Consider the following 15804-nt stretch of genomic DNA (forward strand, 5'->3'; position numbering starts at 1 on the left):
CCCATGTCACTCCTGCAAAGACAAAGCCAGGCCTGGAATGCAGGTCTCTCCACCCATGGGCAGCTTTTCCTGTGCTCCACTCTTCTGGACCTGTCTCTCTTCCCTCGTGCTGCTGCCTCAGGCGGCCTCAGCCTCAACACCCACCTCTCTCACCAGGCCCACCAGCCCAGCCTCACCAAGTGGAAACAGTAGTTCTTCTCATATTTCATGTACTTGAGGCATTGCTCACAGAGCTGGAGCTGGGACCGTTTCCCATAGTCTTCAGGGAACAGCAAGAAGTAGGAGGCATTGATTTCGTATTTCCGATGTGGATCTTGTCCACATACGTCACCTTGATGACCTGTGGGCAAGGTGGGAGTGGAGGGCAGTGGAGGGCTCAGCTGGGGCAAGGAAGGCAGGCGACAGGGAGTGCCCGCAGTCAGGACCCCCAGCCCTGCTTACCGCCTCATGCTCTTTCTCCAAGGCTGCTGTGGTGGGGTCCATCTCTCCATAGGTCTGGGCAAGGAAAGAGCAGTGGACAGAGGTGAACAGAAGTGGTTGGCGGTTCCTCCCTCGTCCCAGAACCCAGTGCTTCCCTCCTGTCTTCCAGACCTCATCCCCTGAATGACAGAACCAGAAGAATAGCTAACTTGTTTTACTTGGTTTTGAAGCTGCCTGGTCTAAGCTCCTCTCCTGTCTGCCCACCCACCCATATATCCCAGATAGCCCTGATGCCTGATTTGGTCTTCTTGCCAGATGAACAGGGCTAGGATCAGGAGGCCTGGATCCAGTCCGGTCCTGGGATTGATAACAGCTTCAGCTGTACAATGGGATTATCCAGCCCTGCCAAAGTTGTGAGACAGATGAAATAATGGATCTTGTCTTCCAAGCCCATAGCAGGAACTGGTGCCGACTCCCCTATGTGCTTGGACCTCTTTCCTGAGCACCGGCTGCTTGCCCATGGGACAGCTCCCAGAGGTCCCTCCCACAGGCACATCAGACTCTAGGTGTCTAGAAAGAAACTCAACCTTTCCTCCCTGCAGACCTGTTTGTCCTCCTGGTTTTATTCTTTATACCTCACATAAGGTGTTTATTCCTTTTACCTCACATTTACTTTCTATTTTTAGGATGAATAAAATATTTTATCATAAAAAGGACTTTAGGTTTGTTTGGTTTTTTTTTTTTGGTGAGGAAGATCGGCCCTGAGCTAACATCCCTTGCCAATCTTCCTCTTTCTGCTGAGGAAGGTTAGCCCTGAGCTGACATCTGTGCCCATCTTCTATTTTGTATATGGGATGCCGCCACAGCATGGCTTGATGAGCAGTGCGTAGGTCTGCACCCAGGATCTGAACCTACGAACTCTGGGCTGCCGGAGCAGAGTGTGTGAACTTAATCACTGAGTCACCAGGCCGGCTCCTGGGTGTGATATTAAGAAGAGGTTACTTTTATTAAGCATGGCTGTGAAATCCTTCTACTGCCCTAATCAAGTCATTTCAGAAATGAACAGAGGAGAAGGTTGTGTCCCTTGCTGAGGAAATTCCAATGTTTTGATTCTACTTGGCCCTACCTATTAATGTGATTAAACTCCACATGATAGGACTGTCTCTGGAAGACAAGATTTTGATTTAACACATTTTTCTCTTAAGTGTTTTTTCTTTTATCAGTCACTGGATGGATTAGCTGTGAAAACAGGATGCTTTAAAAAAAAAAAAAAGTCATATCAGCAATTGTCCAGACAATTACAGATCTTTTTGTATGATAAAAAGGTTTCACTAAGGACCTTGTTACTCAAAGTGTGGTGTTTGGTGAAGTAGCACCAGCACCAGTTGGGAGCTTCTTGGAAACGCAGACTCGACACCCCACCTCAGACCTACCCATTCCAAGTCTGAATTTTAACAAGATCTCCCAGGGATTCCTGTGCACATTACAGTTTGAGAGGCGCTGGTCCAGGAGTCCTATAGGTCCACCTACAGAAAGAACATCCAGCTCCAGGAGAGGGGCAGCACATGGAAATTCCTCAGGTTGAACTCTGACAGATCTCTCTCTTTCAGATCCCTTGCTTTGTTGACCCGCATATTTATACGTAGAGACTTCACTTATTTATGCTTCTCTCCTCTTTCCAGCTGTGCTGGGCTGTGGCACTCCCCTCCATTCAATAAAAACTTACTGAGCTTCTCTTAAGCACTGAGGATGTGGTAGTGAGTAGGATGACTGGCCCGAATCTCAGGCAGCTTATAGTCTAACGGGATACAGATACCAAGTGAGTAATCACAAGTTTGATGAACGTTAGAAAAACAAACAAAATTTTATGGGAAAAGAGCTGGAGATGAGGAGTCAGAGGAAGCTTCTCTGGAGAAAGTTTAAGCTTGGATGAGAAGGCACATGTAGGTAAGGTGTGAGTGAACAGGGGGATTGCTCCAAGCGCAAGGGATACCCATGAACGGCGCTCTTTGGATGTTTATGTTTGTATTTCCAATGCCTTGTGCTGTTCTTGGCATACAATAAGTGCTTAATAACAGTTCGCGGAATCAGTAAGTGTTCCGTCATGTTTCAGACATCTACTCTCTGGCATTGGAGATAGTGGAAGCTTTATTTTCCTTTTCAAAGGAAATAAGATCCCTTAATGGGGAAATGAGAAGGAAGAGAGAAAGCTGACTGTTGTGCAAATTGCTAAATTGGAACTGTGAGTGGGAATGAAAAATTGATTTACATGAATTTTTCTCCCTGAAGCAACTTGACAATTTATTCTGTTCTGGAGAATTTTCAGTTTTTGGCTTCAAAACCAAGCTGTTTCTTATTCTGAATTTCTTGGCCTCCTGTGAAACTAGCATTTAGTGTCTTTTACAGCATACCCTGATTAGGTCATGGAAATTCACAGCTAGATCAAACCAGTACATGGAAAATTTGAAACTTTCACTGCCCATTTTACTTCGTGGTGTTGGAAGGTGTTAGGAAAGACTGACTTTTAATTCATTTTTTTCAAAAGCAATATTATCGAATGATCATACAATTGCCATCATTTATTGAACACTTACTATATGCATTACATAGCAAAATCCTCATATTAACTCAAGAGAGTATGTTGAGCCATATGAAAATTGCCAAATATTAGCAATTTCATATGGCTCAACTTAATATTATCTTCAGACTCTCACCTTAGAAACTTATAAATAGGTTAGAGAATCCCTGATAACCATGGCCTTACTCCAAAATTTAGTACTGAGTTTTCTTCATAGATAAAGAGATCTCGAGAGAGTTACAACTGCTTAGTAACATCCACCCCTCTTACCTCCATTAGCCAAGCGCTCTGTGTCTACTTTTATTATGGTTGTTAATACATTGTCCTGAGGTGGTTTACAATCCATCTCCCCTGCTAGACCGAGTTCCTTGAGGGTGGAGGTTTTGTCTGTTTTGCTCAGTTTTGTATCTTTGTGCTTAGAGTGTCTGAAAAGTATTCGTTAAACTGAAACTTTAACAAAATTTCTTTGGAAACTAAATAAATCTTATTGCTTTTTACTGGAACATGTAATCACTTTTGCATTTTTGAATCAGTCCGAGGAGTATTCGGCATTCTTGAACTCCTAGGACTTTATCTATGTACAATTATGCAGAAACTGTCTCTCCACCCCTCCCCAGAGAAAGGTCCAGAGGTACTCTCTCACCTCCTTTAGGTATTTACTTAAATGGCACCTTTTCTGCCGCCTTCCCTGAGCGCCCTATTTGAGACAAGCAGTCCCTCAAACATCCTCTCCGCTTCCCATAGTACGTATCAGCATGTAACATAGTTTATATTTTGCTTATTTCTTTTTCATATTGTCTTTCCCATCCAACTAGAATGTAAGCTCACACATGATTTTTCACACAGGCACATAATTAATAGACAAAATGTTTTAATATTTAACTAAATGGACAGGTATTTGGGGGTGTGGGCTGCGATTTTCTCTTAAGTTTCCACGTGACATGGTGACCCGGCCGGTTTGGATCTTATTTGCGTAGGTGTTGAAGAACCCACATGTCTAGTGGTCTGTAACCCATTATCTGAATAATTACAGGGTGTCCCACACTTGGCCCCACACGTGGCCTCACAGTCTCTCGTCCCCATCCCCCTCCTCCCTGCTCTCCCGGGCGACCCATCTAAAGGCCTGGGGACAGAGGTGTAACCGCTCTTGTTCCCCTCTTTCCGAGAGAGACGGGGTTTTTCTGCTTCGGGCTTGGGCGATGGGGATAGATGGAAAAGTCAAGATTCCCACCCAAGCCCGGGGGAGGGAGGGGAAGGGCGTGTCTATAAATTTTAGGCCTCAGGCCTGTAGCCCGCCCCGAGGCGGCTGGGGAGAGGGCTGGCGCGGTCCCTTCGGGGGACCCATGAAGCTTCTCGGGTGGGTAACCCGGGGCTGGGCAGAGCGCGCGAGACCCCGCCCCTTCACCTCTCAGCCCCCTCCTCTCTGTGGGGAGCCTGGGGGCGGGGTTTGTTTACTCCTTGCACGCACCGCTGGCCCCACCAATCCGTGGGGAGAGGCGCCTTACGTCACTCATCCCGAAGGCCAATCGGCGCTCACCGTGCTGCTCCGCCGCCAAAGCTCGCGCGGGGGAAGCGGGGCAGTGGCTGTGCTGGGTGAGGGCGGACGGAGGCGCCAGCGCTCTGGGCTGGAGTCGCCGCCGCAGCTCGGCACGCGGGGCGCGCCCTGACCCTTCGTCTCTGGGCAGGCCCGAGGGCGCGCGCCCGGTCGGCGTCCGCGGGCCTCGAACTCCAGGGCCTCGACTGGGCAGGCCGCGGATCTCCCACCCCCGGCCCGAGTGTGAGTCCCCCGGGACGGGGCCGCCGCCAAGCGCGGGCGCCACAGGAGCGGCGGGGCCCGAGGACGCGCCCCAGGCTCGGAAGAACAGCCCTGCGCGGCCGCCTCGTCATCTGCAGCCGAGCGGCGGTAAGGGCCGGGCGGGGGCGCGGGCCCGGGGCCAGGGCCTCTGGACCCGGCCCGGCGCGTTCCTGGGCAGGTTACCCTCCCTGCGCCTCGGGGCCCCCATGTCACCCCGACTCGCATCTGTTTGTTCGCACGCGTTCTCCCAGGCCTGACCGAGTAACCCATGCGTGTCTGGAGGGGGAGTCGGAAACAAGAGAGCCCCACACCACACACACACACACACACACACACACACACAGCAAACTGGGGGCAGGCGACGTCCCTGAGTCACGCCTCGTGTTAGAGAGGAAGAGCTGCTTTCTACTTTCTCGGTGTCTTCAGGGCAGAAGGATGGCTTCTAAGTCTGGTCTTCTGGCTTTTCCCCCTTTCATGACCCACACGCCTACATCTGTCTCTACTAGGTGTTTTTCAGGGTTCCACAGCTTGGTGTGCTTGTAAGAACCTCATAATCCCCATAGGGGGACTTCTCTCTAAAGTAGAGGATCTGTTTGTGGGCCCAGACTCCTTTGAGAAGTTCCAGAGAGCTAAGATCCCTCTCTACAAAAAAAAAGTAGAAAGGTTTTTGCAGGATCTCGCAGAGAGACAGCTCAACAAAGTGGATGAGCGCTCAGCTCTGGTACTAGCTTGTGTTCCCTTGTATTGTGTGGTCTCAGTTTCTTTATCTGTAAGATAGTATGTACCGATTCGGGGTGTTGCGAGGAGTAAATGGACTAATCTGTGGAACGCATTTGGAACAAAGCTCACCACGTATTAAGTGCCCTGCATGAGTTAGGCATTTTTATTATTGACTACCGTGAATGCTGGTTTAGAAAGGTTCCCTGTATTGTTTCTCTTTTTCTTTTGAAACAGTTAACAGGCTCGTCCCTTCCATATACACTGCTGAAGCTCCCTTTGAATACTTTTCTCTTCCTCATTCTATCTCAGAGGGCTCAGACTCCCTGTCCCACTTATTTGCTCTCTTTTTAGTAAGTCAGTAGCTCATTCTCTTCCTTCCCCTGTCTCCCTCAAATCTTAGTTTTGTGTTTTTTTATTTGACTTCTATAGCCTGACTTTTTTGGGCCACTTTTATTTTCTCTTAATGGCCTGAAATCATCTTCACCTAATAAATATAGGTGAAGTTATTCATCTGTCTTCTATACAGTGTAATCATGACCCTGTTTCTGTTCAGAATTAAATATAAAATAATTTAGGTGGTCTGATATTGCCTGTTGCTTTTCCATTTCATTGGTAGCCTATAATTTAGCTAAAGCTTTATCACTGCCCTATTACTGTAATAAATCTTTAATAGCAGTGTCCATTCTCAGGTAGCACCAGGAGAAAAATCAAATGCCCAGACCCCGGATTCTATCACCCTTGTGTACTGGCTCTCCATGCATTTGTTATTTATTAGAACATCTTGTGCCTGGAACTAGAGTCTAGTCCCATGGCAGACATGGTGTCTGTGGCACTGTTCTGGCAGTACAGCTGCAGTTTCAGCAATGTGGTGCTTATATTTGTTAATAAAGGCTCAAGACTTATTCAACTCTTACTTTTGAGTTCTCTTTATTTCTAGTTGTCTAATTAAGAGAGAAAATGGAGTTTTTCAAGTATATAATACTTCATATTACCGTTTTGTAGTCTTTTAACCCCCTCCCATCTCTTTTAAGTATGTAGTCCAACTGGCACCTTCAAGTTTTTCCCTTGCAGCCAAAATTCTTAACTGTCTCAGCTGTGTCCTCTCAGTACAACTTGAAATTGGATGTACAGATATGTTCATCCTTAATGTGGAAAGTATTTGTGGATGAAAATTATACACTAAAATGCATACTAAAGGATTCAGATATTGCTTTTTATAATTAGGAGTTGAAATGTGAATATACATTTGCTTTTTTTTTTAACATGATAGAAAGACTGGCTTTGTTTTCTTGCTGTTGATAATTTATGTTTTATACATAATGCATGAGTTATGTATATTTACAAAGCACCATTTTTAAAGTCCTTTTAGATGTATGAAAGTTTTTAGAACAAAGTAAGGAAACACACTAAGCCAAAATTAAATTCATGGCAAAGATATTAGAACCTAAGTATTATGACTTCTAGTCCATGGTTTCTTGGTCTATCTTAACAGGAACAAAGGATGGAAAGGGAGAGTTTAAGATGAAGTTTTAAAAGCAGAGGGAGAAATTTCTAATTTGGGCATTAAATATTAGGTATTGGGTAGTACATTAGCATCTTATTTTTTATTTTTAAACTTAAGTGTGTTTCTTTTAAAGGTTAAATAATAAGCCATACTATCTATGAACTTACTAGTAATCAGTTTACATTGTCACTTGGCAAACTTGACTTTACTTTCCTTCTGACCTTGTTGTATTTTAAACTCTTATAGCAATAGGTATCATAATGCATCTCAGAACAAACTAGAAAGCATACACTTGAGAGTTTTTTTAGGTCATAGAATTTTAGGTTGTAATGAATTTTAAAGGTTATTAAATATACTCACCTCTTCTTCACACTTGAATCCTTTCCATTTTAATCTGGGATACATGACTCTAGGGATGAAGCATGAAGAGATTTAAAAGTAGATTTGTGAAACCTTGGAAATTTTATGCAAAATTATATACACTTGTATATTTTTCTGGAGAGAAGATTCAGTTTCATAGTTTCTGAGGCGAAGATATTTGGACAACTCTAATTTTTATAAAATTATTTCTTTTACTGAACTAGAAGTTGTATCATCACTGGTTCTAGTTCTGTCTCTTCTATATGTCAGTTTTCAAATATTTGAAGATACTTATTATATTCCACTGATTCCTTTCTTTAGACAAAATATTTTCAGTCTTGAACCTCTTTTAATAATGTTATTGTTTTTTTGTGTGTGTGTGAGAGGAAGATCAGCCCTGAGCTAACATCCAGGCCAACCCACCTCTTTTTGCTGAGGAAGACCGGTCCTGAGCTAACATCTATTGCCAATCCTCCTCCTTTTTTTCCCTTTTTCTCCCCAAAGCCCCAGTAGATAGTTGTATGTCATAGTTGCACATCCCTCTAGTCGCTCTATGTGGGACGCCGCCTCAGCATGGCCGGACAAGTGGTGCGTCGGTGCGCGCCCTGTATCTGAACCCAGGCTGCCAGTAGTGGAGTGCACACACTTAACCACTAAGCCACGGGCTGGCCCCTGATTTTGTTGTTTTGGTTTGAGCCTCCTCACAATACTGATGGCTTATTTGTGGATTTGTTTCAGTTCATCCATATTTTTCTTAAAAGCGTGTTACCCCAAGTTAGATGTTAACCAGCAGAGAAGACCGTAAGTCACCTCTTTGATTTTAAAGCATGTACTTTAGGATTAGGAGGAGATTTGCTGTGGCGCTGGCCTGGTGGCATAATGGTTAAGTTCCCGCGCTCTGCAGCCCGAGCTTCACAGGTTCGGATGCCAGGCACGGACCTGTGCACCGCTCATCAAGCCATGCTGTGGAGGCGTCCCATGTATAAAATAGAAGAGGATGGGCATGGGTGTTAGCTCATGGCCAATCTTCCTCAGCAAAAGGAGGAAGATTGGCAAGGGATGTTGGCTCATGGCCAGTCTCTCCCCCTGGGCCCCCAAGAAAAGAGTAGATTTGCTTCTTTGGTAACCACATCACACTGTTAATTCATAATCATGTTCTGATTAAGAAGATGAATTCTGGGGCTAGCTTGCCTGGGTTTAAATCCTGGCTCTATAGTTTATTAGCTGGATGACCTTGAGTAAATTATGTATACACTTTTTGGGCCTCAGTTTTCTCGGGAATATGGGGTTTATAATAGTACCCATCTTGTAGGATTGTTGTTATAAGGAATAAATGAACCCATATATGTAAAGCATTTAGAATGGTCCCTGGCATTTAAGTGCTATGTGTGTTACCTATTGTTATTGATTCTGTAGTTAACCAAAATTCTTCAGTTGTTTTGTCCATGCTCTCCCCATTCTTTAAGTCATGCTCTTCTAACTTGTTAATAGAATATTTTTTTGGTGGGACTTTACATTTATCTGTACTAAATTTTGTCTGTTGACTTTTAAAAAACCTGATTTGGGCCCCGTGGCTTAGTGGTAAGTGTGCGCGCTCTGCTGCTGGCAGCCCGGGTTCGGATCCCGGGCGTGCACCGACGCACTGCTTCTCCGGCCATGCTGAGGCCGCGTCCCACATACAGCAACTAGAAGGATGTGCAGCTGTGACATACAGCTATCTACTTGGCAAAAGATAGTTGGGGGAAAAAAATAAATAAATAAATAAAAATTTTAAAAAACCTGATTTGGTCATCCAATAAATAGGCTTATTTATTTATCCATAGATTTGATAAACTATAAGTTTGATAACGCAGACATTGTCTTCATGCAGATCTTATTAAAATGTTGACTAGGTAAGACTAAGAGCAGAGTGCCTGCCCTGCTAGAGACCTCTTTTTTTTTTTTTTTTTTTGGTGAGGAAGATCAGCCCTGAGCTAACGTCCATGCCAGTCCTCCTCTTTTTGCTGAGGAAGACTGGCCCTGGGCTAGCATCTGTGCCTGTCTTCCTCCACTTTATATGGGATGCTGCCGCAGCGTGACCTGACAAGCGGTGCATCGGTGGGCTCCTGGGATCCGAACCTGGGCTGCCAGCAGCAGAGCGCCCGCACTTAACTGCTATGCCATGGGACTGGCCCCTAGAGACCTCTCTTAAGGTTGATAAAAAACACTCATTAATTCTTTGATTCAAGTTGTTCAGCCAATTAGAAATCCAGCTAATTTAGCATTATTCACCTAAAATATTTCCAAGTTTTCACAAGGAAAATGTAAGGAACTTGAACGACTGCCTTCCTAAAACCCAGATAATTTTATATAGTACTTCATTTTATAAACCCTGTCACTTCAATAACTGTCAGGAAAAGAGCATTAATCTGTCATTACTTGTCCTTAATGAACTTATACTGGTTTCCAGTAGCGTATATTGGTTACTACTTTTTCTATGTTCACAAACTTCTCTCAGTAATGATTCTAGAATCTTGTCTAGAGTTACATTTAACTTCATTGATCAGTAGTTGGCAGGATCCCCTTTCTCTTTTTTGAACAGCAGTACTACATTTTCCTGTAATCGGTCTCCTGGCAACCTCTCCTGTTCTCCATAGTTTCTGAACAGTTACCAACAGCTACATGGAGATTTCCTCTAGAGCAATAGACCTTGTTGAAGGTTTACTTAGAGCAGTTAGAGATTCCTTCAATCTTCTCATCCATGTTGAGCTTTGGTTTCCATTAATTCATTGATTAGATTTATTAAATGCCCGTTTGGGGCAGGATACCAATGCTTGTCTCATCCCATCCAATCTGAAGAGAATTTTTCTTGATAGAGATGCCTGAAGCAAAAGGTAATCCACATCCATTTCTCTCCGTTCCTTTGTTGTTACCGTAGTCTGGGCCTCCATTCCTTCTTTTCTGGACTACAATCATGGCTTCTTATTGACCTTCCTTCTTCCAATCTTTTTCTGTTGCCAGTCCTTAAGCATTGCAGCCAGAGTCATCTTTGTTTTTAAAATGGATGCATTTCTTTGAAGTCTTTTCTTCCCTATTGGAATAATCTGTAATGGTCTAATTAGATTATTATTTTTGAGTACTTTCCAACTCCCGCATTCTGTTTTCTGTTTACTATCCTTTTAAATTCAAGCCTTTTTTTTGACCTTGCTTATTCTTAGGGGTGATATGAACCATCAGCCAGATAGTAGGCACAGAGAAATGATGACTCCCCACCAGCTGGTCTTTGTGTGGGTCACTCAGTAGACGGATAAGGAGTGCTTGCTATGTACGGGACAAAGGGGCATGAAATAACCTCAGCCCTTAGAGAATTCTAAGTGCGGGGAAAGATAGAATATGGGAAAGTAGTTTGGAGAAGCCAAACCTCTTTTGTTTTTAATACTCAAAAGCATGATAAGTTTATGTAACAGATTCCATTTTACTTTAAAAAGAGCCGAGTATGTTGTTATTGAAGAATGAGTTTGTTAAAGTGACCAATTCAGTTCTATTTAAGTTAAATCAAATTGTAAAATAACAAGCATATAACTATGGGAAAATAGTATGTATTTCAAAACTGCCGAAATAAAATGTTTAATCAAAACTGGAAGCACTAACTTCTCTTTTACAGTCCACTCCAGAGTAGAAAGTTAAAAAATCAATCTATTAAACTAACACATGGACAGAGAGAACAGTTTGGTGGTTAGCAGAGGGAAGGGGGTTGGGGGGTAGGCACAAGGGGTGAAGGGGCGCATTTATATGGTGACTGACAAATAGTAATGTACAAGTGAAATTTCACAATACTATAAACTATTATGACATCAATTAAAAAAAAGAGCTTAAATAAGGTTAGTAAAAGTATAAGACACACACACACACACAAAATCAATCTATTAAGTTTTCCTTCACAGCATCCTTAAAATTGTGGTGGTGATAAAAACTACCTATAAAAGAGAAGGATTTATTAAATACCATTCAAAGGAGAGAGAGAGAGACAATGATGAGCAGTTGCTGTAAGAACATGTACAACTAACAAAAGACAGTTGGCGAAATGATTTCTAGGTTAACAAAAGTTTGGAAAAACTGTCAAATAATTCTGCACTAATTGATACATTTTTAGTTATAAAAAGTCTTTGCAAGTAGGAAAATTTTGTGAGCATAGTGATGATGTATTTTTAAATTGAACAAATCAGTATTCAAAGGTAACAGAATACGTTTCCTGTGCAGGAATTCTAAGAAACATAAACTGAAAATCTGTGTGAAAAATTCCATCATTATATATGAAAAGCAATAGAATACTTGCTGATGTTAACATCTGCCTACAATTTTGCCATTAAGTTTATGCTCTCCATGACATTATACTATATCACAGTTGATGTAAAGATAATTACTAAACATACATCTTTAGAGAAAGTAATTTGTGGAGGATTAACAATAACCATTAACAGTTAACCATTAACAATGGTCAGAAAACTATTTTAGAAAGGTTTTCCAAGAGTACTTAACTGTTTTTGATCTTGAAAAACTTTTTTGAAAAGCTTTTAAATAGGTAGTTTTTTGGATAGACTTTCATAAGAGAATTATTTTGATTGGGAAAGGGTGGGTAAGGGCAATTTACATTCTTTTTTTGTTTTTGTGAGGAAGATCAGCCCTGAGCTAACATCCATGCCAATCTTCCTCTTTTTTTTTGCTGAGGAAGACTGGCCCTGGGCTAACATCCCTGCCCATCTTCCTCCACTTTATATGGGACACCGCCACAGCATGGCCTGACAAGTGGTGCATCGGTGTGCGCCCGGGATCCAAACCCGGGCTGCCAGCAGCGGAGCATGCTCGCTTAACTGCTACGCCCTGGGGCCAACCTGCAATATACATTCTTATCTAATAAAAACCAATTACAATATAAATTCCTTGATTATTTTATGGAAAAAGAATCACGAGTGTTGTTGATCTCTTGAAGTCTTTGTACTGTCATAATAAAAACTTCAGACAAGGTAGCTTATTAAGCTTATTTCAAAATCGCAAAAATGAAATAGCAAAAGACAGAGAATCATCTGATTTCAATGAAGGTACCAAAATGCTAATCATTATTCAGAGTTTTTTTTGTGTGTGTGAGGAAGTTTGGCCCTGAGCTAACATCTGCCAATCCTCCTCTTTTTTTAGCTGAGGAAGACTGGCCCTGGGCTGACATCTGTGCCCATCTTCTTCCACTTTATATGGGAGGCTGCCACAGCATGGCTTGCCAAGCGGTGCGTTGGTGCGCGCCTGGGATCCGAACTGGCGAACCTCCGGGCCACTGCAGCAGAGCGCGCGTGCTTAACCACTTGCGCCACCCGTCCTGCCCCCCCTCTTTTTTTTTAATGAAGCTCAGATAATTGGAGTAGATGCAGCTGTTTAAATTTCAAATATTTGAAGTTCATGGTTTCTATAGAGATGTTTTGCTTCTTTCCAGTTTTAGCTTTTCAGAACTGGAACTCAGCAAAGCAGCTGTAAATAGGCAGGATTACTGTGGACACAAGTAATGCAAAAACATTGTCAAAGAAAAATTCACTACTGAAATTAATTCAGTACCATCAGTGAGTTATTTTAAACCTAGATATGCTGTAGCATACATTTCCATTAGGGGGTACCAGTATTTATTTAGGTGTTAGCAGATGTTGGATTCTTTTCTAATTCATATCAGAATGATTTAGATCTATTAGTAGTTATAACTTCTTCCAGTGACCTTAGCAAATTTGAGCAAAGACTTAGTGACTTAATTAGTAAACTAGTTAATTACAATGTACAAGTGGCTAAATGTTTTTTATTAATGAGCTTTCTCTGAAAGAACTATAAAGAGTATTCCCTCTTCCCAAGTCAAATTATTTTCTTTTATTGTTATTGATCAGATCCAGTAGTATTCTTGGGATAATCTGGACTGTCAGATACTACAACTCTACAAAAGATCTGTTCTGAGTTATTAGTTTCCTAGTTGAAGTTATGCTCTGGGGAAAGAGTTCAATACAATTGAATTGCCTCTCTTAACATAAGTGACATAAAATGAGAATAAATTTCAAGAAACCAAAATAGTAAGCACAAGCATGTGAAACTAATGCTAAGGAAAAGACTTTTTAGAAAGGGGTCACTACATAAAAAACCCTTCTTCCCCATAATGGGCGAAATTCCAAGAGAGAGATCATAGTATGTAAAGAAAGTAAGAGATTCTATTAATATAAGCAGCTCATTAACAAAAGTGAAATCCTGTTTACAGTAAGGCTGTTCTTCCCTAACCTATGAAATGTGAAAGACCACAACATATTTTCTAGGATTAAGTAAGAAAATAAAGATCCATAATCTGAGTACTGTGCATTCATTATGAATTTGTAATGGCTTACTTTACCCAATACCTACTGTGTGATAAGGCTCTCATTTAATCCTCCCCAACAGTGTATGAGATAGGTTTTGTTTTCTTTTGCTTTATAGATAAGGACACGAGTTGCTTTACTTGGGTCAGAAAAGACAGTAATGGCAGAACTGAGTCTGTAGGACTCTAGTGTTAGCCACTGCACTCTATTGCCTTGCTAAAATACTGTCTTAGGCCTTCAGCATTCATACAGGAACCTAAAATCTTCATAGCTTCTTCTTCTTGGGTCTTTCCAGTATAGTTTCTGCTTTTTTTTAGAGTGTTGTGAATTCATTCAAGTATGAGTGAGTGATTTGAAAATTAGCCATTGTTTGTGGTTGATCATCCTTTCAGCAGCATCACTGTTTACCATAATTTAAAAAATAGACTATTTTTGTGTAATGTTGTATGTGGTGTCTTAAATTCAGGTATATTTCAGTTAACTGGTTAAATCATGATTATAAGCTATGTGAATCTATAATCTATCTGGTTTACTGCGAATAGAAACGAGTACATACTTAGATAAGATGTTAATCTAACTTCTTTGTAACATAAATATTTTTATTTTATTGTAAGGCCTATATTATGTGCCACATATCCTTTGACTTGTTCAAAAATTAAATATATGTAGGCTAAAAAAGATGAGTATAATGAAATGATGTAAAATCTTAAAGTTGTGATGAAAAAAGAGAAAAAAGCTAAAGGGGTTCCCAAAAGTAAGAAGAATAAAAATATAACAGCAAACAGTATGGCAGTGTTTATTGTTAGCCATAGAGCAGGAGCACCGTGTATTTCATGGTCAGAGATGCTGTGGCTCATGATGTGATTGTCAGCAGGGCTGGGGTTATGTCAGTAAATTGAATATGCAAAAAGAAAATAAATGTATTTGAAAATAAGAATAATAGTACATGTCTTTTCATGAAACTAGAAAATATAGCACAAAAGGATTTTCTCTTTACTTTTAGCGCTAGGTATATATTGAAGCATTCTGACAAACTGTTGAACAGAGCTCAGACTGGCTATCTATCTATCTTAGGATCAGAAGCCTCTGACTTACTTCTTCCTATGTGTGTAAAATTCTCTCTGGTATTTCACCCTGGAAAGAAACAATTTGACTCAGATTGGCCTTGAATGAAAACAGAACTATTACATTAATTTGACTTACTAATTCATGTAAAACTTTTTCTGATTTTTTTTTTTTATCATAACTACCTCAAGGGTAGAGTAATTCTCAGTGCACCGGTTGTTGTTTATTAGGCTTCCTGTAACAACAGGCAGAATATGAAGCAGTTTTTCATGTTGTGACTAACAGTGACTTGGATGAATTTTGCACAGTTAATCTACATCTATCTTAAGTAACCAGTCTGTGTTTGGTGAAACTTTTATGTCCAGTATTGTAAGCTCTCACAGTCTACGTTTTCTAGCGTTTGCCATGTGTGACTCGCACTGTGTCTGATCGGTCTGTGTTAAGGCACTCCCTATGTGATCTGCTTTTAGTCTTAGCTCTTGGTTATCTTGCACAAATCCCACATTTCCTCAAGAGCAGTGTAGGAGATCAAGTGCTACATATGAGGAAATAAAGTAGGCCAGTTATGTTTTCTGGATTCTTCTGGGCCTAGGGTCTCAAGATTTCCTTTCTGACTTCTTGTATTAGTATTTGGCTGTTATCAATTTTAAACTTTTCTAAAAGAAAAGTCTTCCTCATATTTTTAGTTCCACTTTCCAGAAGTAAAACTGTTTTTTAAAAAAATGCTTTTTTACTGACAGATGATAGATTTTAAAAATTGCACTTAATTTTCACTAACTAGGTAACATCTGTATAACCAGCACCCTAGATCCAGAAACAGACCGTTACCAGCACCCTCGTGTTCCTTTCCAGTCATGAACCCCTCTTCGCCAAGGGAACTCGCCTGACTTCTAACAGCATGAGTTGGTAAAACCACCTTGAACGACATATACTTTTAGTTCTTTTGATGGTTATTACCCTTACTGGTATAATTATTGCTCTATTTCTTTTTTAAAAACTTATTTTGAAC

General features: G+C 41.4%; 1 protein-coding gene across 6 annotated transcripts in view; it reads left to right on the top strand.

Moving 5' to 3' along the window:
* Window positions 1-4593: 4593 nt before the first annotated feature.
* Window positions 4594-15804, top strand: part of TFDP2 (transcription factor Dp-2) — a 170942-nt gene continuing 159731 nt past the window's right edge. For 2 of the 6 annotated variants that reach the window (XM_004419292.3, XM_014789065.2), the window contains exon 1: window positions 4594-4901. The gene's annotated coding sequence lies outside the window, so the exon portion shown is untranslated. The remainder of the gene's footprint in view (window positions 4902-15804) is intronic. The other 4 variants (XM_087430452.1, XM_087430454.1, XM_004419291.3 and 1 more) reach the window with 3 other exon arrangements.

Source organism: Ceratotherium simum, chromosome 5, assembly GCF_057802395.1.
Source record: "Ceratotherium simum simum isolate JZ-2026a chromosome 5, ASM5780239v1, whole genome shotgun sequence".
Taxonomy (NCBI): Eukaryota; Metazoa; Chordata; class Mammalia; order Perissodactyla; family Rhinocerotidae; genus Ceratotherium; species Ceratotherium simum.